Source organism: Pteropus medius, unplaced genomic scaffold (genome assembly GCF_902729225.1).
Source record: "Pteropus medius unplaced genomic scaffold, Ma_sr-lr_union100, whole genome shotgun sequence".
NCBI lineage: Eukaryota > Metazoa > Chordata > Mammalia > Chiroptera > Pteropodidae > Pteropus > Pteropus medius.
In genome coordinates this window covers 5,294,961-5,322,905 of record NW_024349797.1, presented here as the reverse complement: position 1 = coordinate 5,322,905, position 27,945 = coordinate 5,294,961, and the positions used below count along the sequence as shown (strand labels likewise).

General features: G+C 42.2%; 1 protein-coding gene across 1 annotated transcript in view; it reads right to left on the bottom strand.

Annotated features, from left to right (window-relative positions):
- The window catches only part of NRXN3 (neurexin 3), a 1,605,778-nt gene that overhangs the window by 1,560,118 nt on the left and 17,715 nt on the right, over positions 1–27,945 (bottom strand). Inside the window, exon 4 of the mRNA XM_039883931.1 lies at positions 24,842–24,940. The gene's annotated coding sequence lies outside the window, so the exon portion shown is untranslated. The remainder of the gene's footprint in view (positions 1–24,841; positions 24,941–27,945) is intronic.

Here is a 27,945-nt window from a genome sequence, read left to right as displayed (position 1 = left end):
GATGCTGCTCTGAGTTAAAGATAGACCAAATGATGTCACATCACACTGTATGAATGGAAGCTTCACGGTGGTGCCGGTGCAGTGGTTAAATAGAGAAATTAGTGGGAGAATTGAGTCATTGCTCAGCATGAGGGGGCAGTGATGTGACAAAAGAACTTGCACCACTGTCATTCACTACAATCCGCAGTATGAATAGCTATTTCGTTTCAGCAAACATTGTCATCTGTCACATTAAATAAACAATGTTGATTTGAATTGTTTTGTGTTGTACTTTTGTTTGCATTTATTGTATAAATTTCATTTTGTTTTATAGTTGTTTAAACACTGTTAGCATAAGAAGCTAAGACCTAGTTGTATGTCAATACATATTTAAGAAACAAAATGATTTTTAAAAATAACTTAACTCCGGGAGTCCGAGAAAGAACATTTTTCCTTTAAAATGAGGCCATATATTAGTCAGATTGTTAAAATACAAGATAAGTCACATAAAGTGTTTAGCAGGGTGTATAGAAATGGTAATCATTATTAAATCTGAAAGAGAATACTGGCTTCTAGTTCCAGGTAAAATGGAGTAAGCATATTTTACCCTGTTTCTCTCTTTGATTGAAGCTGTAAATCTTGAACAGAATGCATGGAGCAGCTATTTACTCTCACTGCACTGTTTACTCTCAAAAGTAATCAGAGAGTTTACCATTTTTCCATCTGGTATCCCCCAGTGTAAACTCAACTCAGCCCAAACCCCAGAAGAAGTACTGTGGCACAGACAGTGGGTTCCAAGACAAGGCTCTACCTCTGGGTTGGGGATCAAGAAAGGGTACAGCCACTGTGGAAAACAGTCTGGAGTTTCCTCAAAAAATTAAAAATGGAGAAGCACCTAAAAACAGCATAGATAACAGAGGTTTTGTTCATCCCTCTTGCAACCACATCAAAGTTGGGACGGAAACATGAAGCAAATAGCAAGCAAAGTTGCCTGGGATCTAGATGAACAGAAGCACTACAACTAAGGAGAGAAATAATTAATCGCCCTGCAATGGTAGAAGGTAAGAGGGGGCTAAAACACGAGGCTGCCCAGTCTCAAGTGGCTGTGTGGGACGGAGACCATGGCAGCGGCAGCCAGCAGCTGCAGATGCCTCTTAAAGAGGCCGTGTTGGAGACCAGACTTTCACAGTGATGGACCTGCTCACTCTGATCACCAGCGCCTGGTCGGCTGCTTAGGGGGCACCAGGGGGACACTGAGTTGGAGTGAGGTATGGAGGTGAGGCTTTCTCCGAGGCAGAATTGCTGGTAGTATCCATTGCTTCTCTGTTGAGTCCTCCCCACTCCCAGTGTGCAGAGACTTTGCCACCATAGTTGAGGTGTCATCAAACTAGATAACAGGTCTCTCCGCCCAGAGGATTCCCTGAAACTCTGCCTCCCCCGACTCACGGCCCCACCCAAGCCACATCCAGTTGTGCCCTCGGTGAGTCCAGTGCTCCTTACTCAGCCAACCCCAAGACCCACACTGGTGGCAGCTGGCCTTGATTTCTGGCATGGCCTCCTGAGGCAACTATAAGCACAGCACCTGTGGATTACTTGCTGAATCTTAACAGATGGCCCTGGAGGGGCACAGGCTGGGGCTGAACTTGACCTGCAGCTAAAGCCCTCTCAGGACTGTGCCACTGGAGGCCTACTACACAAAGCCATGCTAACAAGACCGAGAGACTTAAAAGCTTTGCTTAGTAATATAAACAGATACAGAAAGGCAGCCAAAATAGGAAGGCAAAGAAGCAGAAACCATATGAGAGAACAGAACAGAGATCCAGGAATAATGGAGTCAAGTAATCTAACAGATGCAGAGTTCAAAACATTGGTTATAAAGATGCTCAATGTACTTAGGGGAAGTGTGGATTAACTCAATGAGAACTTTTACAGAGATAAAAAACATAAAAATGGAAATGGAAATTATAAAAGGGAACCAGTCAGAAATGAAGAACACATTATCTGAGATGAAGAATATATTAGAGAGAATCAACAGAGCAGATAAAAAAGAGGATCAAACTACCAATATAGAGGATGGAGAAGCCAAGGACGCTCAATCAGAACAGCAAGAAAAAAGAAGCCAAGACTATAATAATAATTTAAGGAGCCTATGGGACAAAATTAAATGTAGAAACATTCAGGTCATAGGGGTACTTGAAGGGGAACAAGAAGTTGAAGAGGTATTTAAGAAATAATTATGGAAAACTTCCCTAACCTAGCGAAGAAAATAGACATACAACCCCAAGAAGTTCAGAGAGTCCCAAAGAAGATGAACCCTAGAGGCCCACACCAAGACATCATAATTAAAATGCCAAAGCGTAAATACAAAGAGAAAATTTTAAAAGCAGCATGAGAAAAGCAGTTCTTACCTACAAGGGAGTACCCATAAGACTGGCAGCTGATTTCTTGAAAGAAACTATGAAGGTCAGAAGGGTTTGGCACAAAATACTCAAAGTAATGAAAACCCAGGATCTACAACCAAGAATTCTTTATCCAGCAAAGCTATCATTTAGAGTTGAAGGACAGATAAAGAACTTTCCGGACCAAAATAAGCAAAAAGAATTTATCATCACCAAGCCAGTATTACAGGAAATGCCGGAGGGACTTCTTTAAGAGGGAAAAATATGTATCAAAAACAGGAATAAAGAACAGTAATAACTATATTCCTATCAACCAGTACCTCAAATAGAAAAGAATTAAGTGCTCCAATCAAAAAATAGAGTGGCTGAATGGATAAGAAAACAAGATGCCTACATATGCTGCCTACAAGAGACTCACCTCAGATTAAAAGACACACACAGACTAAACGGAAGGGGACAGAAGAAGATGTTGCCTTGGTGGACCTAGAGGGTATTGCACTGAAGGAAGTTAGTCAGATAAAGACAAATATCACATGATTTCACATACATGTGGAATCTAAAGAACCAAACAACAACAACAAAAACAGAAACAAACTGATAGTTACAGAGAATATTTTGAGAGCTGCTAACTGGGAGGAGGATTGGGAGAGATGGTGAAAATGGGCAAAGGAATTAAGAAGTACAAATAGATAGTTAAAAAATAGACATGGAGATATAAAGTATAAGGAAAATAGTTAATAATGTAATAAATATGTCGGGGGAAGAAGGGTACTAGATTTAGTGGAGTGATCACTTTGTGAGTTATATAGATCTCTAATCACTATGCTGTACAACTGAAATTAATATATGCCGACTATAATTGAAAAAAACAGATTGAATTGTACAATGTAAATACAAGCAACTAATTATCTATATTTCAATAAAGCCAGAAAAAAATTCAAAATGGATCTACCTTTTGACCTGGCAGTTGCACTTCTGGGCATTTATCCAAAGAAAATCAAAATAATAATTGTAAAGATCTATGCACTCCTATGTTCATGGAAGCACAATTTACAATAGCCAAGATATGGAAGCAACCTAAATGCCCATCAACAGACAATTGGATAAAAAAGTTATAGTTCATATATACAATAGAATAGTACTCAGCCATAAAAAAATGAAATCCTACCATTTGCAATGACACAGATGGACCTAGAGGTTATTACACTGAGTGAAATAAGTCAGAGAAAAATACCACATGATTTCACTTATATGCAGAATCTAAGGAATAAAAAGAACAAACTAATTGTAAACAGACTCATAAATATAGAGGACAATCTGGTGATGGCCAGAGGGGAGGGGAGTTGGGGGGCTGGGATATGGTGGTGAAGGGTTAAAGAAGTCCAAATTAGTAGTTGACAGATGGTCACAGGGTGGGGAGCATGGCATAGGGAATGTAATCAGCAGTAAGGTAATGACTATGTGTAGAGCCAGAGGGAAGATAGAGTAATCAGGGGAATCATTTTATAAACTATATGAATGTCTAAACAATGTACTATATTCTTGAAACTAATAATAAAAATAAATTAATTTTAAAAATAGAAAGAAAGGGAATGCCTAACATTCAGAGAGAGTACGGAAATTTCCCGAGACATTTCTCTTTTACTCCAGGCCCCAAACCATCCTGTGGTAGCAACAGAATCCCACAAGAACCAAAACTCAAAGGAGAACCTTTCTCTATTATTAATGGAGCTATGGTCTCAAGAGGATGGTAAGAACCTTCACTGCTTTCTTTCTCACTCTGTCTTTCTACTCCTTGGATCCAGACATGGGCATACTTGTGAGTGTGGGTGGAAAAATAAGGTAAAAAAAGCCCCAGAGTTCTGATTGCAAGACAGAAAATGGAACCTCAGTGACTCAGAAGTAATGGGGAGGTTATGGAGAAAAGCGAGTTTAGGAAAGTGATCCCATATAGTTCACTACAAATTCTTAGGCTTGTCTCCAAGCTGCTAAGGCATGGATCTGATTCCAATCAACATGTCAAAGATTTTGAGCACTGAACTAACAGATAGATCACCACCCAGGTCCTAGACTAGCTACTGGGTAGAAGACACATGGAAGAGATTCAAGTAGACACAAAGGATTTAGAAACCAAATTGACGTGGGAACAACAGCCCACAGAAAGTAAGTTGGAACTTGCAGCCTGAACCTGACCAGATCAATTGCCTATTAAAACAAAAACATCAACATTGTCCATAAGACTTTGAAAACCTCACAGTTTCATAACAAAATATAATAAATCAGGATACAACCCAAAATTACCTGACATATGAAGAACTAGAAATTTAAGACTCACTTGGAAAATGGTGATCAATAGATGTCAACATCTAGATAAGATAGATGCTGTATTTACCTAATAAAGGTTTTAAAGCAGGTATTATAAAAATGCTCTAACAAATAATCATTAACACTCTGGAAATTAATGTAAAAAGAGAAAGTCTGAACAAAGAAATAAAAGATGTTAAGAAGAACCGAACGGAAAGTTTAGAACTGTAAAATACAGTATGGTCTCAATAGCACAACGGGGATGACAGAGAGGACTGAGTCAACAAACTAGAAAACAGATGAATAAAATTATCCAAAATGAACAACAGAGATAAATGAAATGAAAAATAAAAAATGAACAGACCCTTCGGAATCTGTGAGACACAAACTGAAGGGCTAATATTTATGCTATTAGAGTCCCAAACGGAAAGAAGAAATAGTATGCTGCTGAAATTTTTTTGAATAAATAATGGCTGGAAACCTTATAAATCTGCGGGGGTGGGGGGGGAGGTGCAGGGGGGACTATAAATTCAAAAAGATCAGAAAACCCAAAACAAGATAAACCCAAAAAAATCCATGGCCAAATACATCATAATCAATTTGCTAAAAACTAAATACAAAATAAAAGCCTTGAAAGCACCAGAGAAAAACAAACATCTGTAGGAGAACATTGATTCAAATGACTGGATTTGTCATAAGAAACCACAGAGATCAGGAGGAAGTGGCACACCATTGTTAAAGTACGGGCGTAAAGAAGTGTCAACCGGGTTTCCATACTCACCAAAAAATATCCTTCAGAATTTAAGATGAAAGAAATACATTCTCAGATGAAGGAAAACTAAGAGAATTTATTGCCAGCAGACCTGCTCTAAAAGAATTGCAAAAGGAATTTCTTCAGACAGAAGGAAAATAATACCCAAAGAAAATTTGGAACGTCAGAATTAAGGAAGAAAGGGTAAATAGCTGTTTAATGTAATAAACTATTCATCATCTCCTAAGTTCTTTAAAATATGTTTGATGATCAAAAGAAGAATTATGACATCATCTGGTGAAGTTTTCAGTGTATGTAAATGTACTGTGTAAGATAACTATGACCTGAAACAGGGAGAATAGAGAGAACGATGTAAGATTTCTACATTTCTTCCAAAATGGTAAAATACTGACTCTAAGTAGTTTGTGAAAAGTTAAGATGTATATTGTGATCCCTAGAGCAACCATTAAAAAATGTACAAAGAGATATATTCGAAAAATAAAGAAATTAAAATGAAACACTAAAAATTGTTTAAAGAGTCTAAATAAAAGCAAGAAGGGAATCGGAGTGGGGGACACAAACAGAAAACAAATAATAAAAGGGTAAACCTAAACCAAAATTTATCGGTAATTACATTAAGTGAAAATTAAAAGACAGATGTTGTCAGAATAGATTTTTTTAAACCAATGACTCAATTATATGCTTTCTACAAGAATTTCACTTTATGTATAATGATATAAGTAGGTTAAAAAATAAAAAGAGGGAAATGTACGCATGCAAACACTAAACAGAAGAAATTCAGAGTGGCTATGTTAATATCAGACAGCAAAGATTTCAGAAATAAAAAATTACCAGATGTCAATTCACCAAGAAGAAATAGCAGCCTTAAACACATACCTAACAACAGAGCTTCAAAGCACGTGAAGAAAAAACTGATAAGAACCGAAAAGTAGGCAAGTCTATGATTATAGTTGGAGACTTCAACACCCTTAATGATGACTAGAACTAGTAAATAGGAAATCAGCAAGAATATAGAAAAATTAAACCACATCATCAAACGGTAGATATAATTAACATTTATAAAGCACTCCATCCAACAACATAAGAATACACGTTCTTCCCAATAGTGTAGTCTGCCCAAGAATAGCAGGATATACATTCATGGAACATACACAAAGATAGACCATGTCGTGGGGCATAAAATAAACTTTAACCAATTTTTTAAAAAATGAAACGATACCAAAAAAATGTTCTCTGACCATAATGGAATTAAACTTGATCATAATACCAGAAAAAAAAAAGAAAGAAAGAAAGAAAAAGAAAAACAGCAATATCTCCAAATACTTGAAAATTAAACAACACACTTCCAAATAATTCATGGATTAAAGAGGAGTCTCAAAGGAAATTAGGAAATATTTTTAACTAAACAAAAATGAAAACATATATCAAAATTTGTGAGATGTAGCTAAGACCATACTTCTAGAGAGATTTATAGCTATAAAAGATTATAATAATTCTAATAACATGTCAATAACATTTCCACAATAAGAAATTAGAAGAACAAAACAGAAAGCAAGCAAAAGGAAGGAAATAATAAAGATAGCAGATAAATACAAAACAAAAAATTAAGAAAATTAAGAAAATCAAAAGCTGGTTATATGAAAAGATCAGTAAAACTGAAAAACTTCTAGAAGGACGAAAAAGTAGAGAGGCAAATTATCAATATCAGGATTGAAAGATGTGCTATCAATCTAAACACCACAGACATTAAAAGGACCATAAAGGATTACTATAAATAATTCTACACAAATAAATTCAACCACTTAGAAGAAACAGACCAATTCTTCAAAAACCACAAACTACCCAAAATCACCCAAGATGAAATAGATAACCTAAATAGTACTATAACTATTAAAGAAATAGAATTTATAATTTAATATCTTCCCCTGAAAAAGTAATCCACAGGACTAGATGATTTCACTGGCAAATTCTACCAAACATTTAAAGAAGAAATACAATTCTAGACAATATCTTCCTAAAATTAGAAGAGAAGGGAGTATTTTGTCTCATTTTATGAAGTCAGCATTACTCTGATACCAAAACCAAAGACAGTACTACCCTTGAATAAAAAAAAATAAAAAAAAAATGGAAGAAAGAAAAGAGTAAAGAAAACTAGAGACTAACATTTCTCATGAACATAGCTGCAAAATCTTCAAAATACAGTCATGTGCCACATACAACGTTTCGGTCATTGCCTGCAAGATATATTCAATAGGTGCTTGACCCAGGAGAAAGCACACGCCTGGTGGATGGAAAATCATTCAGCTAAGACCTGAATTGCCTTCTCCCCAAAACCAAAAAAGATGAGTGGAGTGCTCCCACTTCTTTTCTTTTCCCAGTCTCTCTCTTTCATCATTATTCCCAGGCAGCAAATCTCAAAAAACTACTGCCAAGACTTCAAAAGAGAGACTGGAGAAATTTCCACATCTCTGTCCAGAAGACCCTTTGACTATGTCCCTTAATACTCTCATCAAACCCATCAAGTAGGTACTTGTATCGTTTATGAATATTTAGGCCGCAAGGAACAGAATAACCAGTGCACAGCAGCATTAATAAACAAGGCTTAATTTTTCCCACGTGAAATATGGGCAGTTAATGGTTTTGTTTTAGCTGTCCCATGATGGCAGGACCCCTGGTTAGGTGTCTCCACATTCTCTTGATAGTAAAATGGTTGTCAAAGCCTTAGCATTACCCAACAAACTTTGGAAGCAGGGGACCACATAAGCAGGGAGGTTCTTCCCACCCACCAATTACATATCAGGAAGGAAGCAGTTGTCAGAGCAGAGAAATACTTTTCATCTGCCTTCTCTTGTCAAGGAGGGAAAATGTTTTCCAGAACCACCCCAGAAATGCTCCCTTTTCATTTCATTGGCCAGAACCGATCACATGTTCACTTCAAGATTAGGAACTAGGCCTACCTCTTCAAAGATCATGGGAAGTGATACCTGAGCAAAATTGATATTTTGTTGGCAAGAAAAGAAAAGGAGGCAATAAACAGTGTCTGCCATGGGACTGTTATATTTTCCTCCTTTTTACAGATAAGAAAGCTGTAGCTTAGAAGGGTTAAGAGACTTGCCCAAGGTCACCCAGCTGTTAAGTGCTCAAGTTAGATTTCAAACCCAAAACTGTCTGGCTGCCAAGCCTGTGTTCTGAATCTCTGTGTTGGGATGCGGCTGATGCTGTCATCTATTCCTCCCCTCACTGGAGCAGCAAGCCAGGAGGGCTAGTGGAGATCACACTGCTAACGACAACTCAAGTCTCAGAAAAGAGAACAAGTAAGAGTCCCGCTGTAGATCAGCATCTAAGAGCCCCTGCACCTGAGTACCTACGGGCAGGGGAGAGCATGTCTCACAGCTCCATCTTCCTGTGGTTCTGCCTTCCTTGGCTTCTTCCCACTGGCCTGTTTTCCTCCTTGAACAGGCATTTAGAGACTATAAAGAACAGAGCTGGGGAAGGAAGCTGGGCTAGAAATTTGCCCCTCTGGCTCACTGCCTGATGCTGCCTCTCTAGGCTCCTTCCTTGGTCCTGTTTTGTCTGCTCAGCTCCTTGGTTTCTCCAGGAATCCTGACTCCCCAAGTAACTCAAATGTAACTCAAAAGTCATAGTATATTACTCTACCGCAAACGTACTCTCCCCTAAAGCAAGGGCTGCAGACTGTATTTCAGTGAGAAAATAAATTAGCAGGTAATAAATTTTCCCTTTTATCTGTGTTCCTAGTGGGCTTTGAAATTAGCAAGAACCAAATGTCACGTTAATTTCATTGTTGGGGGCCAGGGCTAAGCATCCCCTGAGACTGAAATTTGCTAGCCTGGCTTAGAAGTACACAAGGCTGAGGACCAGTGGGGAAAGGGAAGTAGATACTATTCATGAGCAGGTCCCATGTGAAATCCTTTTTTGTTTTTTTCTGGGCTATTTCTCAGGAGGAGAGAGTTAGGCCTCTATAAAGTTAAAGGTATTACGGTTTTGGGTGTGCACATGAAAAGATTTCCCAACACTTTTTTGGTTGTGTTCTCAACATACTCCTTGTCCCTCCATCCCCATTTCAAGAGACCTTGGGGCGGGGAGAGCATCTTGTTGTGTCTAAGTGATGGTCTCTCCGTTCCAAAAGAATTTCTGTAACATTATTGAGTGGGACGAGGAAGGATTAGCAAGTCCTCGGCTTACTTGAACAATAAAGATATACTGCCTTGGGCCTTTTCATTTGGAACTCAGTCTTGGTCAATATCAACATCATAACGGCAAGTCGATAAATCCAGAATCAACGACAGTGGAAGAGGTGTCAATGCCTGCTGCTGGCAACTTAGTTTATGGTGAATCAAGACCTCGAATGAGGCTTTAAATTTGCTGATGCTTTTTTCTGCGGGGTTTGTTGTGGCTCACCCAGCCAGATCGATTGGATGCGTCGTGCTGGGGAAGAGGAAAAGGTTTGTGGCTCTTGGAGTATCAGCAAGTTCATTTCACGCTGATGCTGCGACAGAGGCCAGGGGAAGGTTTACAGAAGCAGCATTCATCAAGCCAGCCAGTCGCCCACGATATCCCTCAGGCTCAGAGCAGAGAGACAGAGAAGAGAGGGGGCTGGTGGCTGGCAATTCATAAGGAGAATCACGGCTTTCTTGGGTAGTGAAGAGAGGAAAGGATCCGGAGGCTCTGATAGCTCCCACAGCCAGGAGAGGAGCCAGATGTGGGCAGTGGCCTTGTTCACGTCAGCCTTCAGGAGCTACTGGGGAGAAAAGATGTTTTTCCTTCCCAGAGTTTGTAGCAGATTGACTGCAGAAATGGCCCCAATTTGCCATCCTTCCCACACCATGTGCAATGTGACTTGGTGGTTCTGCTCATCGAGGGGTTGAGCCTATTTGTCTATCTTACTGTTCTTTGAACATAAGCTGCCTTATAACTTATTTTGACCAATAGAATGTAACAACAGGAGTGATGGCATATCAGTTCCAAGCCTAGGCCTGCCTCTCTCCTTCCCTCCATCTCTCTCTCTCTGTCTCTTTCTTTTTCTCTCCCTCCTTCCCTCCAACATGAGGACAAGATCAGCTAGCCTTCTGGAAGATAAAAGAACCTGTGGAGAAGAGCCATCTCCCCAGTTGAGGACGTTTCAGACCAATGAGCCTCCTGCCAACCTACAAACTAACCACAGATGTGTAAGCAAGCCCTGCTGAACCTAGCCGAGCCCAACCCAGATAAGCAGAACTGGCCAGCTGATCCATAAACCTGAGAGCAATGATAAGTGGCTACTGTTTTAAGTCAGTGAGATTCGGGAGGCGGTTTTTATGTAGCATTATTATGTCAATAGATAATTGAGGCAGGGTTCATCCAATTGTTTTATAAAATCACCCCAGGCCCTGAACTTTAGGGTTCCTGATTCTCTGAGAACCAGAGTCCTACCAGCTGGTGCTAAATACATGAAATTTGTACACTATACATATTCAACAAAAAAAACCACAAGGCCAGTCCATCCCTTCCCCCAAATAGACTGCCAGCAAAAGACCGTTCACATTTGCCCAATCTAACGTATTCTCAGGGGCAAGGTCACAATTTCCAAGATGACCAGCGCAGCTCTAGCTCCATGACTGTGGACAACACCAATTTCCTTCTGGAATGAATGGGCAAATGCCCATCCAGCCTCTACCTTCCCACTCTGCCTTTCTGAGTTACTAAACCATTTAGCATCAGTGGCAAGAGCAAACATTCCGGGCTGAAAAGGAAGGGAAGTAGGGTTTGTGTACTAGTTTTCTACTGCTGCTATAACAAATTACCACTAACAGCACCTCAAACAACACAAATTGTTATCTGACCGCTCTAGGGGTCAGAAGTCTGACGTGGGTCTTGCTGAGATAAAGTCTAAGTTCAGTCAGGGCTGCCTTCCTTCTGGAAGCTCTAGGGGAGAATCTGTTCCTTGCCCTTCTGGCTTCTAAAGACACCCACATTCCTTGGCTCATGGTCCCTTACTCCATCTTCAAAGCCCGCAACAATGGATTGAGTACTTCTCATGTCACATCTCTCCATCCTACTCTCCTGCCTCCCTAATCTTGTAAGGACTCTGGGTGATTACACTGGACCCAATCAGATAATCCAAGATAATCTCCCCATCTCAAAGTCCTTAACTTTAAACATATCTTCAAACTCCCATTTGCACTGTAAATTAACATAGTCACAGTTTCTAGAGATTGGGACATGAACCTCTTTGGGGGGCATTATTCTGCCTACTACAATGTCATTGTGATTTTATATAACAAGGAATAAAAGACAGGAAGCTTTTCTTTTTATTGAATATCTCCATAGTATCGATGGGTCTACATCTGGAATTCTACAAAATGGGCTATTAGAGAAGAAGGGAGGGATAGAAAGGAACCAGGTCAATAGCATCCCAAAACTCATTCACGAAGTTGTAAGCATCCCTCCCTCCATGACACAGGGGTCTTACTACTACGGAAGCAGGATCTAGCTCCGAATTCAAGGGCAGGGTTAGATAGCCTCAGTCCACAAGGAATGCAGTTCTTCATGATGCCTTACCCTGCACTGAACTTTCAGAAGGTGGTGACACCTTTCAAGGCAATTCCAGGGAGGTTACTCAGGAGCCATGGCAGACTCTGCAACCAACAAGGTCCTTCCCCCACTTACTGAATTTTTGTGCTAAGAGTGAGGGGCTGCAGAGATTAAACTGAGAGACCCTGCCCACAAAGAGGTTACGGACTAGAGGATTACACAAAACGGGCACATAAATGACTATTTTAATTTTTACAAAGAGAAAATATCACAAGAAACTAACAGATAAAAATGCGATGGAGGTGCAAAGCATGACAAGAGCAGAAGGGTGCAGATTGGATGGGAGAGAGGAGGAAAACAGAAGATTCTGGGGAGCCTTTTTAGAAGAATTTAAGAAAGCAAAGCATGTTATAAATTTTATAGTTTAAGCTGGGGTAAGCAAACTTGCTCTGCAAAGGGGCAGCAGATAGTAAATATTTTAGGCTTCGTGAGTCATATAATCTCTGCTGCAACCACTCAACTCTTCTGTTATGGTGCAAAAGCCACCGTAGACAATAAGTAAACATAAGAGTATAGCTGTGTTTCAATGAAAATTTATTTGTAAAAATAGATGGTGGGCCAGAATTGACTCACAGGTTGTAGTTCGCTAATCCCTGTTTTAAGCCATGCTGTAGGAATGCCATGAAAGTTAGCATAATCATGAAAGGATTTATAGAAGATACAGTGTTTTGGTTAAGGTTTGGTGAATGGATAGAAGAATCAAGAAGGTAAAAACAAGAATTTATATCAAATATTAAAGAGACCAGGATCTTAAGAGTTTCAAATAGGAGATTTCAGATGGGGAGAATACTTGAAATACAGCCAGTTTGAGTAGGATTATTTTGTGGAGAGCCTCAATAGACAAATAAAGAAGTCTAGATGTAGGACGACGAGAATTAGGGACACACTGACAGTTTTTGAGCTGGAAATTATAACATACAAATATTTTTCAAATCTCTGAGTGAGCTCAAGGATTAGCCTCTGGGGCCATGAAAGCATGCAAAGCACAGGGCCTCAGGATTGTCTCCACAAGATTAAAAACTTGCCCCCAGCCAGCAAGTAGTCTTGATGCTACCTGCTTCCACACACAGTTGGAGCTGGTCTGTGCCTTACACAGAGCTAGGCCCAGAGGCCCAGAAGATTCTAGGTATCCATTAGGATCTGGGCTTGGCTTCTCAAAGCATCAGGCATTTTTACTTCCTGTCCTCTGCAAAGGGGACTCTCTCCCTCCATCTCTTCCCCTGCTTTCTCCTCCACCTCCTCCGCCCCAAAGCCCTCCTGCTGCTGTGAACTGCATGTTGTAACAAATGAGTTACCAAAGGCTCCAACAAGCTGCTCATCGTTATCCCCAGCAGGAGAAACACAGCGGACCTGGAGTTAGGACCTTGTTAGAGTTTGTAATGAGCTGACGGAAAAATATTTCTGCCTGATTAGAATCCCTAATGAGCTGCTGACTATGGTGAGCAGGGGAAGGTCAGCTTCCAGCTCTTTCCCCAACCCCTCCCACACCTCTCCCTGCTCCCAAGCAGAGCTCTAGGCAGGAAACGGTTCTTTGCCAGCAGTTAAAACCATAAAAAATAAACACAAAGCAGCTCCATACACTCCCTACCTATCTTTCATCTCCCTATTCCTAGGAGGATACCTCCATTTTATTCATTTGTCCATGCACCCTGAACACTGCCACCTGTTAACATCCTAACGATGCCACCTGGACCTCTCCATAATTGGTCCCCACTCAGAGAGAGATGGAAAGGTAGGAGAACACAGCGTCTTACCAACCACTGGAAATGTGAGACCACGGGCCAAGTTCCCACAGTGACCAGTCGGACATCTCCAGTTTTGATCAGGTTCGAGTCAGAAAATATTTTGCATTCCCATTTTCTTCCACTTGACTGGTTTTAGATAGCACCTGGGTTTGTTCCAGAGTGAATTGATTCACCGCATGGGGATTTTTAGAAGAACAATGAAAACTCACATCATATTTTGGGTGTAGTTCAAAATAATATTAGGGTTCAGTTTGGAATTCAAGTTGTGCTTTTGTTCAAGTTTCTATGTCAGAGGGACTTGAATTTTTTAAAAAAATAAGAGATTTTCATGTAGTCCTGGATTGTGAATTCAGGAGAAAGAAGACATTTTTGTGATGGTAGGCATAGAAAGTATCCCAGGACTTGGTAAAATACCCCTCAGGTTCTGTCTGTGGGATACAGCTCAGTCTGGCCCCTTAGCCTGGCAGGGGCAGCTCTTGCTTCATTCCTAAGGGATCCCCACTGCTATCAAGGAGTCCCCTGGCTGTGCCCTCCCCGGAAGCAGGCTTCTACTCTAAGCTAAGTCACAAAGCACTAAACTGTTTAGCTCCCACCAAGCAAATCACTCCAGAGCAGTGGTTCTCAGCCTTGGCGGCACATTATTATCTGCAGATCTTTAAAAGATGCCAATGCCAGGGTCCATCCCCAGAAATTCTGATTTCACTGGTCTGGGGTATGGCTTGGATATTGGGACTTTTAAGTGTGCGGCTAGAGCTGAGAAGCACTGGTCTAAAGTAATGCTTCTCAAACTTCAATGTGCACATGAATCGCCTGGGATCTTGCTAAAATGCAGGTTCTGATTCAATAGGTCTGGGATGGGCCTGGGATTCTGCATTTCCAACAAATTCCCAGGGAACACCCATGTTTCTGGTCCTTGGACCACTTTGAGTAGAAAAGACTTAACATATCATCCTAAAAGCTACCATGCTTATTGGACACTATATTTGCCATGATTCTGTCAACTGCAATCAATAGACATCTAACTCAATTTAGAATAATCAAAAGGAGGAATTAACTGGTAGAAATAAATGGGAAATCCTAGGGTGGAACTGGCCTTAGGCATAGCTGCATCTAGGAGCTCAAATTATGTCACTAGGACCTTCTATTTCTATTTTCTTTTCTGCAATTTTGCTTCATTTTCAGGCAAGTTCTCTATGTGGCAACAAAGATGGCAATAAAACTGAGGCTTACCTCATTCACACAAAAAGTGCAGGCAGAGAACGAAGCCTGCTGCTCTCTCCCTCACCATCCCTGAAAATGGCTCATAATCCCCACCTTGGGTCACATCCCCACTGCTGGACAGGGATGGGCAGAGTTCAAGGGTTAATAGCCTCACCTGAAACACAGGTACTGGGGCATGAGAGTTTCCCAAGGGTGAGCAAACCGCTAAGGAGCTGATATCCCCATGAGCACCAGTTATGTGCCAGAAGCACTTGAGATTTCCTCTACCATTTCCCCTTCTCTTGCCATGAGCTCTCACCAGCATTACTCTCTGCTCCTCACAAATGGGCTAAGGTCCTCCCTATTACTCAGCAATTTATCCCTTATAGAGGCTTTCCACTCAGATGCAACCTCCCAAGTGGGTAGAAATCAAGAAAGAGGTTCTTAAAATTCCAGCTGCCTCCATCTCTTCTGACCTCCAGGCCCAGGAGAGAAAGAAGAGCAAAGAACAGACAGCACTTGAGAGATGGAAAAAGCATTCAGAGAGCGTGTCGAATCCTTCCATTTTACAGATGAGAACACTGAGTAGCCACATAACTAAGAGCATCCAAGCAAAGACTGGCAGAGCCAGATCTTCAGTTCAGGTTCTCTGACCTCAGTCCAGCACTTTGCATGATACTTATGTTGTCTCCTCTGAGATCAGAACCTGTCTAATATAGACCTTGGGCCTCCTTTGGTCTTAAAAACTATTTTTGGATTAAAGGAAAAAGGACTTGGATGAAGGTATCTCTGTGCTCTCCAGCCTACCGTCAAAGATAGGGTGTCCAACCTTCTGCTACCTTCTCGAATTCTCAAGTGTGTGAGTTGTGCATAACCACAGGGGTCTGTGTGGAGGGTAGGGAGAGGTGAATTCAGGTCCCCAGTGGCTTTGGGTTCTGAGCACCCAGCAAGGAGGAAATATTGCAAAATCCCACTTAAAAGAATCCCCAGACTCCTGAAAGCAACTTTCAAGCTGACAGTCTATTACCCTTTAATCTTATTTACAATAATAGCTAACATATAATACGCAATATATGACGGGGCTGTTCTAAGTATTTTACATAAAGTAACTCATTTAATCCTCACAAAACCCTGTGAGGTAGAAATGGTTATTATTCCCATTCTACAGATGACAAAACTGAAAACACAGAGAAGTTGGAGAAGTTGGTACCACATATATGTGATGAATTAACTTTCAAGGTATTTTCCTCTTTTAGTGGTCACTTATTTGCCTCTCAGCCACCTGGGAGACAGGAAAGGAGTTAACACTGTGATTTTACAGGCAGAACAATTTACTATCAGAGAAGATGCAAGTTTTACCTAAGGTAACACACCTGTCCTAGTGTCTGCAACAAAGCCAGCATGCTGCCCCCTAGAGGTTGCTGCTGCTCTTTGCCCATGTCCTGGGCCTCCATCTCCTTAGAGATGTTCCCATGTTAACTGGCAGAATTCGGAGCGGGTGACATGTGAGTAAGAGCAATCAAGAGGGCATCACAGAAGAAGCTGAACTGGCCCAGGTTTGAACAAGAGGGAAGATCCCAGTAAGTGAAGGGCATAAGAAAATAAATTCAACGTCTATTAACCACTTACTATGTACCTGAGCATGAGACCAAAGCCTGGTGACAAGCGAGAGGGTCACACTCAGAAGTAATCACAATAACAATAACTACTGTTTACTGAAATAAGGCTTAGTGCAAACGTTCCCTCACAAAATCTCTTTACTTTTAACCTTAAGAGGTAGACATTCTGATTTCGGTTTTATAGGCTATAAATGTGGATCAGCTTAGCAAACACCTTTGGAGAGCCAGTTGTTAGACAGTTACCAGCACACCACGGCACAGCTGGTGAGAAAAGGAAGAGGCTGGGCCTTGATGAATTAATACACATGAAGCAATTAGAATAAAACTTGGCACGTGGTAAGAACGATGTAACTATTAGGTTTCATTTGTCTATTGCAGTTACATAGTGTTTAAAATGTTATTTAAAGAAAAATATAAATTAGTTGCCAATATTTTTAAATTATATTTTTGTGTGAAAATCCAGATATCTAGATTGTTTTAAAAATTATAAGATCTGACCTCACTTTACCTTGTGGCAAAAACCAGCTAGCACCAAATCCAGCTGCCCCTTCCCCCTCCTTCTATTGTGCCCTTTAGATGACTGCTCTCATTTCACTCACCACCCCCCACTCACACACACATACACACCCAGCACTGGTGGGCATCTAAGTCTGAGACTCCTGCTCAATGCTCTTAAAATGCACAGATTAAATATACTAGGATGGATGATGTGCCAGCCGCATGTTCATGGCAGGCTTTATACCTGCTACTGCACCCATTTAAAGATGAGGAAGCTGATCTCAGAGAGCCTAACCGTGCCTAACTCGGTCTTGGAAGAGTAGGGTGTTTTGTGCTGGTCTCAACCTATCGATAACCAATGTTGTGACTGGATTAGCCCTTGTGGTTCTTATGATTGCAAGACGCCCTTCAGCAATAACCATCAGGAAACTGAAAAGACACGAGTTTGTTACTTACAAGACAGGGAAGCTACACATCACACCTGGGGCCACACCGCAAGGTCTCGGGTAGAGAGAAAGAGCTCGTGCATATTGGCCTAAGGTTCTGCCTTTATTGGGGTCAAGGGTGGAGGTCTAGGGTTTCCACAGCTTACTCTTTTTTGGTGAATTTAAAACATAAGAGCAGAAATTGAAAACAGGGTAAGAGAAAACAAACAAGGAGACCAAAGGGTCAGTTATCACAATCAGCCGAGATCTTTCAAACAAAGGAGGCTCAGTGGGGAGAGGCAGCCTGACTCGACTCCACTCGCTGGCAATGTGTTCATCGGAGATAGCCATCTCTGAAGTGGATGTCTCTGTGAATGTGTGCCTGGGCAGTCAAAGTTCAAGTCAAGCACTTGCCTTATAAAAAAGGCGGCATAACAGGTCAGGGCTCACACTACTCAGGGACTCAGAGCCCAGGCCTTCTGGTTCCTAATTCAACACCCACCACCACCCCTAAACAGGAACCTTCACTCAGAAGCAGCTCAGGGAGCACTCACAATGTTGGGGTGGGGTGGGGTGGGGTGGGGTAGGCTCTGCCTACCCTTTCTGGCTCCCTGGACATGATGGGCCAAGTGAGATGTGGCTCTCAAGTAGCGTTGCCAGATAAAATCCAGGATGCCAGTTAAATCTGAAGTTCAGATAAATGACCAAATTTTTAGGATAAGTATGTCCCATGAATTATTCAAATTCATTGAATTTCAGATAATGAATTATTTTAGTACAAATATATATGTATGTTTCAAATAATGCGTGAGACTTACTTAACCTTAAAAAATTCGGTAAATGGGACAGCCCTAACATGTCCCAGGGCCCTCTGCCAGTCCAGCCAGACAAAGGGAAAGAGGAGGAGGGACACTTCAACTTAGGGTTGTTCAAGAGCTCTGACAAAACAGCCCTTGCCACCAAAGGTGAGAACAGTCTTTGCCTTCCTCACATTGATGTGAGGAGTCGCTACTGGTCTTACTTCATGTTGCAAGTAAGTGCCGGGGCTTCCACAGGTCTTCATCCAGCCCTGCTGCTACATGCAGTCACCAAGAAGCCCACCCAAGGTGTCAGAAACCTGACAGGCTAGTTGCCAATTAATTCAGTGTCGGGTTTTTTTTGTTTTTTTTTCCCAATGCTAAATCTACAGCAGGCTAGAGCCCAGAGTGAAGCTCCCCTGCCCCTCGGCCAGGGCATCCCCAGAGGTGGCCCTTGGCCAGCGCCCTCCCCTACTAGGAGCAGCTAGTCTGTGGGACTGGCTGGGGGGCCTGGGGGGGCAGGGCTATGCCTGAGGACTGTGGGTGGTCTGGGCCATCTCAGGCCCCTTGCCTGCCAGTCTTCCAGCTGCACCTTTGCCCAGAGGGAGGCTGCACGCACCCTCCTTCCTGTAATGATCCATTGACTGTGCCAATAGAGGGCATCGTGATGAGCCCTCTACAGGCACCTGCTCAGGAGAGGCCAGCCAAGTAAACAGGCCTTGGGGAGCACAGAAGAGCAGGGACATACACACACACTTCTCTCTCTCTCTCTCCCCCGCCCCCCCAGCTCGGGCTTGGGCCCAGCCACCCACTCTGCCAATTCCCCACACACACCCATCCCCGGGTTAATGATCAGGCCTGTGGCTGTGCCAGCCGTTCCAGGTGGAAGGTGACAGTGCCAGTGGGAAGATGTGCCAACCTCCAGTTACCACCCCTCACACCAGCCCCCAGCTCCTAAAACCCCAGGCTGCTGGCCAACAAGAAAGCAGAAGGGCCCAAGGCAAATTTCTCTCCAGAAGGGGGCTGCCCCTACCCCTGCATAGAGGCAGACAATTATGGCCAAGAGATGGCGCAGATCACAGCTGCTGGAGAGCCCAGTGCAGGAAGAGGCTGCCCCACCAAACTGTCATAGTCAGGTTGCTTTTTTGTTCCAAGTTTCCCTCACCTCTATGCCACCTTCATCCTCCGGGTCTAGCCATCATTCAGCTAACCCTGTTTGTTTTTCTGCTTTACCCGTCTCACTGCCTGATGTGTTGTTTGTTTGTTCTATCGCCCTCGCCTCTTCACCCCATTCACTCACTGCTGCACGCCCAGCATCTACAACAGTACATGACATGCAAAAAAACACTCTTAGTAACTGTGGTGGACACTCTCAGAGCAGTTGCCTCAGCTGAACAGAGCTGCCTTGCCCAAGTCACACAGTCTCTTCCCAGGCTGGCCCCATCCTTGGACGGATGGAGGTCCAGCATCTGGGCCCCGTGCAGGACAACTTCGAAGAGAACCCTATGGGGTTGGCTGAGGCTGCTGGTGGTTCTTCCCTTGCCCACTCCTGCTTCTGTTTCCTCCTTTCCACAGGGGTTGGTGTAAGGCCTCTCCTTAAACAGCCTGCTTCATAAACTCGGCCTCAGAGTCCACCTCCACGGAAGCCAGACAACAACACATACTTACAGGATGACAGAGGGGAGACAGAGGGAGGAAGGAAGAGCCCTGACTCTTGACTGCTGATCGCCTTTCACATCCAAACAAATACCTCAACTCTGCCTACGTCTTCCACATCCAACGCTGCCACAGTAATCAAAGCCACCATTCTCTCTTGCTTGGAGCCCTGCATCACCTCTGCAGCAGATCCTGCTGATGCCCACCCCAGACCCTCTAGCCTCCTAAGTTCACCTGCAGCTGTGGTGGAGGGTCACTGAAAAGCTGGCCCCTTCCCACCCCAAGTGGCTCCTCTGCTTAAGAGATTTCTCAGCCCAGACAAGGGCAGCCTAGAAGTGTTAGAGGTTTGATGCTCCCCATCCCCACCCCTTGGGAGGACAATACTCAGGCATGTTCCACAAGATTACTCAGAGGTTCCCAAATGGATTCAGCCCACCTCCCCATTCACTAACTCACCCTTTATTTATTGGCGTTCCTTTCTTCTCGGTTCCCCTATTCTCTCACTTATGCTTCCAAATAAAAACTACCTACACCCAGATCCTGGTCTCAGAGTCTGCTTTTGGGGGAGTCCAAACTGGACGCGCGTCCTAACCAGCTCCCTGACTTCTACTCTTGAGCTGTGACCTTCCGAAAAGAGCACGGCAGAGACCTTGAACTTCTTTCAGCTCCTTTCATGCCACAGGGTCAATTTATTCTTTCATTCAACAACTATTTGTTGCGTGCCTACCATTTCTGGCATTGGGATACAGCAGCAAACATGAGTGAAAATCTGTGCCTTCATGGAGTTAACATCCCTCCCCCCGTTCCCACACGCCTCTCCCTCCCCGCCCCTCCTACTTACCAGTTAAGTCTCAGCTCACCTGTTCCATTCCTCAGGGAGATCTTACCTGCCCACTTCCTTTCCCTTTAAACTCCACCCCCCACACCATCTCGCCAATAACTGCCCTCAGAGAGCTGGTTCCTTTCTCATTACACTTGTCATCAGATTTGTTTCTTCCACCATCATGTTCACTCCATAAGCACAACACAATACAATGCTCATTTCACTCTCGCTGTCTCCTCTGCCCTCGGCACCATGCCTGGCACCTACTGAAGGAATGAAGGAATGAATGACCTAATGGCACCATTGTCGTGAGTGAAAGGTAAAAGGAGAAATGAGAAAGTCATCCTCATGAATGGACAGAGAGGGGCAGCTAAGGAGCAAAATTTCACAGTAATCAGTACTGGTGACTGAGGTAACCACAAATTTTGGAGTTCTAGACCACCCGGTAGCAGCAAGAATGTCCCTGGGGCCCAGGGCGAGTGGCAAGGGGGAAGAAACAGTGAGATGCAGAAAGGGCAGACCACCAAAAACTAACCATTTCATTCACCACAGTCTTCCAGCCACAGAATATCTGCAATGGGAGGTACTCAGGACGTGTTCAGTATTTTTGTGGCAGCCTCTTTGCCAGAAGCCTTTTTGCTGCAAACATGTTTGTTGCATAACTAGTTGGCCGTAAGGCAATTTTGCCATTAAAAAAAAAAAAAAAGATAAAAACTGGTTGATAGTTGTAGTTTTTGTCTGCTTGGTTTCATTTATCCATCAAGGAAGTTCTCGCGGTGACTCCTACTTTCATATTATATATAAATCTTAACTAGCTCTCATAATGGTCTATATCAGGGGTCCCCAATTCCGGGGCTGTGGACTAGTACCGGTCCATGGCCTGTTAGGATGGGGCTGCACAGCATGAGGTGAGCGGCAAGTGAGAAAGCAAAGCTTCATCTGTATTCGCAGCCGCTCCCCAGCGCTAGCATCACCTCCTCAGCTCCACCTCAGATCACTGGGCATTAGATTCTCATAGGAGCACTGATTCCTGGTGCCAACAAGGTTGGGGACCGTTGGTCTTTACCATGACAGAGCAGATATGGTGGTGGTCTTAAAATAACTAGCATTCCTTCCAGAGGATGATGATTTACCTGGACAGTGCGTTTTTTATTTTGAAATACACTAAATTGGGAGGCGAAAGAGAAGCCAAGGTCTCTCTTTGAGGGTGCATGTTTGAGCTTACATTTCCCACAGCACAAAGACAAATGCTTAGACACAATCCGCAAAATAAAACCAGCTATTTGCGCAGTATTGCCATGACTCTACACATATTTTAGGTGCATTCGAATATTTTATATTTCATAATAAAGTCTTTAATTTCGTTATGTACTTTTTCATGTGCCTCTTTAATTTTTCTTGATTTTATCTTTTTTATGGCAACATTGCCTTACAGCCAGCCAGTTAGTTATGTGGCAAAATTGTTTGCGGCACACATGCTGCAGCAAAGATGTCTACAGCAAAGATGCTTATAGGGAAAACATCTAGAATGATCTCAGGGACCATCTATTCTCCCATTTACAGGTGACAAAACCAAGACCCAAAGACACATACCAGAAAGGCACCCATGATTAGTGACAAGCCTCCAAATGCTGAGCTAGTTGCTCATTGTCTGTTAAAATCTGAGCCTCAGTTCCAGGGGTAGACATAGCTTCCCATACACAACACATCGTTCTAGGAGAGGGACCTTCCAGGCTGTGTGTCAGCGACCAGCGATTTGTAGGATGATTATATCCCTCTCCTTGTAGCCTGGCACTCCCATATTGTTTTCTCCCGACAAAGAACTGCTCTGGGGATCCTACCCAGAATCCTGCTTTCTAGAACTCAGGCTTTGGATTCCAGCAAACTCTCTCAGGGTTGAACTCTTGCCTTATACCTGCATGTTCAGGACTCAGAGAAGCTCAGTACCCCCAGGGTGCTCTGTGCATCCCGAATGTCAGTCAGTCAGTCAAGAATAGCCTTCCTGATTGACACTGTACAGTAGTAGGCTCTGCCCACTCATTTTGGTTTTTGTCCTAGCAATAAACTCATCCCAAGCTGAGTGGCAGACTGTCAATGATGACTGGGAAGTGTCTCAACAAAGGTCTTTTTATTCCTGGTCTTCAGTATATGAAAAGAATGAACAAACATACTGAAAAAATAATAGCTCACATTTATTGAAGGCTTATTATGTGCCAAGACCTATGTTAAACACGACATTGATTTTAATACAATAATTCTATGAGATAGAAACTTTAATTATCAACCCCACTTACTTATGAAGGAACTGAGGTTTATCAAGGTCAAGTGACTAGCCCAAGGCCATGAAGTCACTGGGTGAACTGGAATTCAAGCCCAGGTGCATCCGACCCCAAGCTCGGAACTTCCTCCCGCCACCAAACCACTCACTCTGTCCCAGAGATCGATTTGGTTCCAGACACTGAAAGGGAGGCTAAGTGTGGGCCAGGCACTAATGTCTCTTCAGAAGATGGTGTCCCAGAGCCAATCAGTTATCAAAAGACAATAAGGCCTAATGATACACAGGTAAGGAGAAATGGTGACTGTGGCCACATGACACAGAATCACCACCCTCAGATGACCCCATGCCTGCCTCTGAGCCTCGTTGTAGGGACTAAAGCAAAAATTGTGAGGCTATGGAGCCTTCAGCCCCCTTCTCTGCCTATCCTCTTTCTAGCTTCCTCTCCTACTCTCCCCCACAAATCTCCCCTAGCCACACACACACACACACACACGCATCCTCATGCACATGCACACACACAAACAACTCCATATCACACCTGACACTGCTCCATCATTATGCAGACAAGTGGATAGGGAGTTAGTGACATGTTATCTTTCAAGAGCATTTACCGTTTTAAAGTGGATGTAGAAAGAGGCAATACTAAAAGAAATGGTTTGTTTTCTACCTTACAATGTCTCAATCAATTGTAATTTGTTGCCATTAATAGTGAGAATACTAAAATTTGTGAATTAGTTTCTTTTTGGAAAACTAGAGTAAATTCAACATCTTCCCTAAACAACAACACAGTCACTTGAATTTGATATGTACTCTTCAGTAGAAGAGAGGATGGCATGACAGCTAATTTAATTATAACTGCATAACTTACAATCCATTCGAATATGGCACGATCCAAGTTAATAATTAGGACTGTTGTATTCTAAGTAATTGTGGCATTTAAAATTATTATTTCACTTTACTTTCTTCCACCCAGTGTTTTTTTAGACTTTATCAAAACATGAGCATCCCCAGGGGACTATATTCCCTGGCATGGGAATATCATCCATCATGAATGCAACAGCTGAAGAGAAATGCTCTTAAGAAACTGCAGATGCAGGATGGCGCTTTACCAAGACACATGGAAAGCCCTAAAAGCTTACAAGGCCCTCCTTGTCTTCCTGTAAGGTCTCCAGACCTTGCCTCCTCTATGGATTCTTCCTCCACCAGGTGAGAGAATTCTCTCACCCTGTGCCAGGGCAAGGTAGGCCACCTTTCTTAGTCTGCTCAGCTGCCATACAAAACACCAGACTGGACGGCTTAAACAACAGAAATTAATCTCTCATAGTTCTAAATTCTGGGAAGTCCAAGATCAAGGTGTGAACAGATTGGGTTCCTGGTGAGAGCTCTCTTCCTGGCTTGCAGTCAGCCACCTTCTTACTCTGTCCTCACATGGGCCTTTCCTCGGTGCGTGCAAGCTTTCTCTTAAAAGGCCACCAATCTCATCATGAGGGCCCTACTGTATTCATGACCTAATCTAACTTTAATTGCCTCCCAAAGTCCCCATCTCCAAAGACCATCACCTTGGGGGGTAAGGCTTCAACATATAAATTTAATTGGGGGGTGGAGGGTAGGTAGGCACAAACATTCAGTCCATAACAGTTCATAACTGATGGGAAGATCAATATAAGAAATCGATCCTCAAGTGACTGATGCAAAAACTGAATCATTCATTTATCCATTCATTCACTCATCAAACTGATATTTATCAGTACTTACTATATATCAGTGCTCTGCACTGGGGTTCCAGTGTTGATTCAAGTAAATCTAGTCCCTGCCTTCATAAAGGTTACAGTCTTCAAGATTGACAATCAGAATCTGTGAAGAGAGCGCCAGATGTCAGTGTAGATTTCCACAGAGTTCATTCATTCTTTCAACAAATATTCAGTGAGTCTGACTGTGTGCCAGGACACAGGGAGTCTGATTGTGTACCAGGACACAAATCAGACATGGTTCTTCCCCTCAAAGTGCTCACATTTCAAGTGGTAGAGGAAGATTGCAAATATACTGTAGTAAGCTCTACAGAGTTGAGTCATGAGGTATATGTGGGTAACATTTGTGCATATCATTACACAGCAAAGAGAGAGAGAGAAAATAATCAGATAAGTAACACGGCAGCCCATCCACCGTTCCTCCCAATCAGCGCTGGCATGAGATGGGAAAGGGGAGCTAGTGTGCCTTCAGCTAGGTCCACTTCCCATTACCTTGCATGATGTGATCACTGCCTACCTCACTGATGTTCACTGACTATTAAAAACACACATTCTTCTTCACTCTAGACCCCTAAATGCAAGTCAACTACTTTGTCTGGTCATCAGCCAAAGAAGCGAATTCATTTTCATCGTAGGCTGGGCTGAACTTCTTATGGGCTGCAATGTGCTTTGTGGGCGGGCTGACCAGACAGTCTATCAACCAAACCAGGACACCACTGAGGGTGAAGTGAGGCAATAGTGACAAATATACCAGCACAAGAAGCATAAACTGAGACTGTCCTGGGCAACCCGGCATATGGCATCTCTATTTATGGGTGACTTAAGGGATTTTTATTTATCTATTTTTTAATCCGAAGAGAGTTTACGAATACAATAATATGTTTTGTTATACAGATATTAAACATAGGATGTTTTCTAGTTTTTATTTTATTTATTTTAAAATAGATTAAAAGTTCCCACTGTATTATTCAAAAAGAAAAGTCTCCCTCCCACTCCTGGCCTCAGCCATTTAGTCGAGGAAATAAATATATGAATATATTTAGATATACTTATATAAGTACATATGTATTTACACAAATAATAGCCCAATCTTCATACTTTTCTACACGTCCTTTTTTCTCTTAACAATATACCTCAGGGATAATTCCATATCATTATAACAAGCTTCCTCCTAATACATGATGCTTAGAATTTCACTGTATGGATGTACGTAATTTATTTAACCAGTCTCCATTGATGGACATATAGATCGCTTCCCATCTTTTACTGCAATGAATGACCTTGACTATACATCATTTTGCATATGTGCCTGTATATCTGTAGGACAAATTCCTGGAAGTGGAACTGCTGAGTCAAAAGGCACATCAGTTAAGATTCTGTCTGGTGGCTCATAACAGAAAAGCCAAGAGAGTCATTTAAACAAGATAGAGATGTATTTCTTTTTCAAATGAAAGGTGGGCTATTCAGAGCTACCTTGGGCTTCCAAGTACCATGAGGGACCAGGATTCCTTCTTTTTTATCCAAAGCTTATACAATTGTGGAGGCCTTCTTCAAGTGAAATAATACAAAATTACAAATACCTATTTACAATGAGGAAAAAAATCATAACGTAATTTTTATAAATTTTTAAATGCTATTTTAGCATTTAAACACATATCATAAAATTTAGGAAAAATAACTATCTGACTGCCCAGCATATCTTCATAATAAGTTTTCTTCCCTACATTTCTTTGGCCACATGATCTTTGATCACTTTTTCAGAGGATAAGATTTTGTAACATCTTTTGAAGAATAGATAAAAAGATAATTGAATTTTCCTTTCAGCATGGCTCATTAAAATTTATTTTTATTGTTGATAGTTGATATGCAAAAAACATGTGAGACATACAATTTGTAGTATTACCACAGGTTTGCCCTACAAACATAGGAATTCCAATTAACTCTATGATTTATAATACTGATCGAAAAAGTATTTGGTGTATTTATAAATGTATAAACTAAGTTATTAAGCATGTTTCTGATAGGAGAAAGCTTATTTTACTAGGCATCAGAGAGTACCCAATTTTCCACTTATAATTTTATACATCTGATAAGTAGAAGAATATTACACAGACCAGCTTCAGGCTCTGTGCATTTTAACCTTTTGTCTCCTCCACTACCAAATACTTCTGACGCTGGGCATAGGACATGATCACATTGTGATATGACCTCTGGCTCTGAACTTTGGTTTCAAAAAGCCAGAATTGACACAGGGAACAGTAGAGGGTATTTATAGAAGCCATTCCTACAACAGAATGACTAGCAAATGACTGCAAACCACGGGAGCATATCCTGCTAACCACCCATTAAATACATCCGCAGTCCATCTTCCTCTTTTCTGGATCCCAAAAATTCCCATGGCAACTGCAATACCATCCAACACAGGGAAAGTGTGGCACAGGAAAATCAGAGTAGAAAGAGACAGCAGTCTTAACTATCTGCAGTTGAAATATCTTACTTTTGCAAAGATGGTGACCAAAGTACATGACCATGTGAACACGTTGCTAGAGCCCTCCTGGGTCCTTAGGAGATGTCACTGCAAGTCAGGGCTTCTGAGGCTTGAGCTCCATTGCTTGCACAGTAAAATGCCCCTGGCCAGCAAGGCTTTATCTAGATACAGTCTGATCAAGCACACATGCACGACTTGGAAGGTGGAAGAGAGGCAGCAGCCCTTCTTCCTTTGCCAGTGGCAGTTGCTGAGGTGCCAGTTTCAGCAGATATGAGTTTTTACAATGGCCTTTGGCTCCATACTCTACAGTCTATCACCCACTTTGGGGTTATGGGCTGTGTAGGGAAGCTTTGTAGGTCAGTAGCAGCTTTCTCTTGTTTTTTGTTTGTTTCAGTGTAATTTCAATTTGAATTTCAAACATGCAGAAAAGAATACAATGAACACCAAAGTACCATCCATCTAGTTTCAACCATCACAAATATTGTATCATTTTTATGCTTCATAACTGAATCATTTCATAGTAAACTAAAAACATCATGACACTTCACCCATAAATATTTCAACATGTTATTTCCAAAGAGTAGAGATAGTTCTCCAATTAACAATACCAATATCATACCTAA